Below are 3,400 nucleotides of genomic sequence, written 5' to 3' on the forward strand. Positions count from 1 at the left end.
CCAAAGTCAAGATCGGACCATCCAAACAGTACAACAGCCGCAGAAATTTGAATTTCAATCAGAGATGTTCGGACGATCCGAAGCTGGATTCGGACGGTCCGAACCTACCCGAAGTTGCAACTATAAATAGAGGTCATTCCAAGTCATTTGAAGTATCCCAATTCACTCTCATCTCTTGCAAGCATCTCCTCTCATTCAAAGTGTTCTATAAAGAGTGATTCGATATATTCACTCAAAAATCAAGAGTTGCTTGTAAAAATCATTTGTGAGTTGGTTGTGCGATCATTGTAAACACTTGAGTGTGAGGCCAAGTGTATCGAGTTGTATCTCCGGATAATTCAAATCGAAGCAATTGGATGTCCAACTCGGGCCTATATGACCGATCAATAGAAATACTCCACCTTTGTCATATATTCCATACATCACACTAGATAGATATCATATTCATGGAATAGGATGCACTTTCAAGATGCCTTGGTGGTGAAATGGTAGACACGCGAGACTCAAAATCTCGTGCTAAAGAGCGTGGAGGTTCGAGTCCTCTTCAAGGCATAATATTGAGAATGCTCGTTGAATGAGCAATTCAATAAGAGAGCTCGGCGCGGTGATCGTGTTGAGTTGTACGGCTATCCTTGGATCCACCAAGGCCAAGACGTTCGAAGTGCTAGTGGATCCTTGGTTAATCGATCTTAACCAAGAAGGGGAGACGTAGACGATTTATCGTCGAACTTCCATAAACATCTCTTATCCCTTTTACTGCTTTATTTACTTTACACATTTATTTACCGCATTTATATTTTATTGATTTAAGTCTTCCGCTTGCATATTTGCATAATCGATTTAAATTACTAAAGTTGTCAATAGAACCTAAATCCCCCCATTAGGTTCTAACAAATATAAAAGAAAAGATCTAACCTACATGAAAAAGGGTGAGACGCACACAACAAATCACGCACAAGAGATAGTTTGAGAGAGACATCACGTTCCGAGAAAGGATTTGGAATCGATCGTGAAGACAAAGAACTTCGCTGAATTTGGGGACAAAGACGCTGATTTGGCTTCATTATTCTTTCTTTTTTCATTCATATTCCTGTAGTTTGATGTCTAGATTCATAAACATGCTTTGTTTTTGTTTCGTGTGCATTATGAACTAATTTTTTTATTTTTAAAGGGATTATGTAGCTTAATTGAGACGATTTCTATGAATTTTTTATGTATGTGATTGGATTCCTCAAGTTTAATTCTGTTTTCCAGATTTTAATTCTTTCAATTTATTAGCCATAGATTGAATGTTAAATTTATTTGGAATCTGGCACTCGAAAGAGGGGATTTTGAATATGATCATAAAAACACACTCTTGAATGTTAATATAGTTTAGGAGGTGTATAACGTCAGCAAAGTTTAAGTAAGAATATCATTTTCATAATATCATTAAAATAGGGATATTGAAATCAAAACTTAATTGATACATTTTATTTGTTACTTGGGAAAGAGAATAAAAATAATTAAATGTTTTTAGCTATTAAACAAGTGGAATTCATGAACATAAATTTGATCAGAAATAGTAATCGTGGAAACTAAGTCAAATGAAACATCTAGATAATTTTCTCTTATTGATATCTCTCAATTGTGCGTATTTACTTTCCAGTTATTCTAGTTAATTTATTTAATTTTAAAATACTCTAATTTCCTGAATTTTCTAGATAAAATCTTGAATATTTTAATTACAAACATTATTATAACTTTGAATACATCCTCCTCGTGGGAGCGATACTCTATTCACTTTTTATTAAAACTTGACATCGTGTACTTGCGAGAAATAAATATTGCAACAAGTACACCAAGTAAGTGGGCGGGTAGCTGACACTAACTGTTGGTGTACTTTTATCTTTGTTGGGAAATCAATTATAAGTTTTGGTGTTAATTAAATAACAATGGTAAATTGCTAATACAAACTCAACTGAACTACTCAAGGACAACTTGGCAAACTTAACTGAATAGAGTTCCTTAACTGGATTTATTTCCTAAACTGGACAGACCCTTAACAGGATTTAAGCTAAATTGAAAAGGAACCAAGACTGAAGTACTCGAAGTAATATTCAAATTGTCAATCATATTCCTAAAGGACAATCAGTTATGCCTTCTTTTTTGGATAAGAATTTCCGTACATATCATACGGCTAAATGAAAGTATTTAAACGTACTACCTCGTATACGCTATTGTCAGGAATGATGACATGGACTACAACCTTTCAAGAATGATGACTTGTACTACAAGACAAAAGATGGCTCCTATTTTTGGAATAAAATCAACTTTGAAATTAATTACCGTTACAAAGTCTCTCTATTAATAGAAGATCAAGATATATTGAAAAGGTTGCTTTGACACTCTGAGAATTTCAAAAAATCTATGCTTTCAAGTCAATTAAAATTTACAAAGCTCCCAACCTAAACGGATAAAATAATTCAAACACACTTTACACGTTATATATTTGATCGTTCAAGGATATATCACACTGTGCCAAATATCATTGAGTTGCAATTCATTGTAATTCAAATCAGTTGTGTATTATACCTATTCAGTTGAGATACTAGGAGTGTCAGTTTTGGTAGTGTTAAGTCAAAACTGAATTGGTATTTTGAAAAAATTGTAAGATTCAAAGCCTTCTAGTAACCTCCTTCTAATAAGTGGAAGAAGGGGTGACGTAAGAATATTTATTTCTCCGAACATCTAGAAACATTCTCTTGATTGCTTACTTTCAGTAGAACTTTATTTCTAGTTAGTTTATATTATTCTAACCTGTCAGTTGGCTTTATTCTGTACAAACTTTTTTAGTGAACTGATTTTGATAGTCGAGAAAGACAAAGTTCAGTTGCCAATTCAACTGAATTCATTTGAAGCAAAATTTTTTGTTATACACCCAACCGATCCTTACAATATTTTAGCATAAAACATTCTAGAAAATATTTTGAGTTTTTGATTTGAATCTTGATGCATTTGAGGAATAACATCGGCATGGATGATTGAGCCGTTGACGAGTAATCGGCAAAGATAAGTAGTTCGGTAAACTGGAAACATCTCTACCGATTTCATATATATTTAGCCAATTTTATTTCTTTGAAGGTTCAACAGAGTTACACTCGCCATAGTTTGGCTTAGTTCAATATTTGTAACTCGATCAAAACTTTATCCATCACCAAGATAGATAAAAAATTTAACGGCGGAAGAATAATGTTATCTAAATAATTTTGCATATAATAATTTTTATAATATTTAAAATTTAAATATATATTATCAGTAATTTTAAATAATTATGCAAACTCTAATCTTAATAATTTTAATTTTTAATTATATAAGATAACATTCTATGCATCACACAAATGAAATATTAATTTCAAAT

General features: G+C 32.4%; 1 non-coding gene across 1 annotated transcript; it reads left to right on the forward strand.

The window, feature by feature from the left end:
* Positions 1-471: 471 nt before the first annotated feature.
* Positions 472-552, forward strand: TRNAL-CAA (transfer RNA leucine (anticodon CAA)). The gene has a single exon. It is a non-coding gene; the product is annotated as a tRNA-Leu (tRNA).
* The last annotated feature ends 2,848 nt before the right edge of the window (positions 553-3,400 follow it).

This window comes from Henckelia pumila, chromosome 2 (genome assembly GCF_033568475.1).
Source record: "Henckelia pumila isolate YLH828 chromosome 2, ASM3356847v2, whole genome shotgun sequence".
In the NCBI taxonomy this organism is placed as follows: domain Eukaryota; kingdom Viridiplantae; phylum Streptophyta; class Magnoliopsida; order Lamiales; family Gesneriaceae; genus Henckelia; species Henckelia pumila.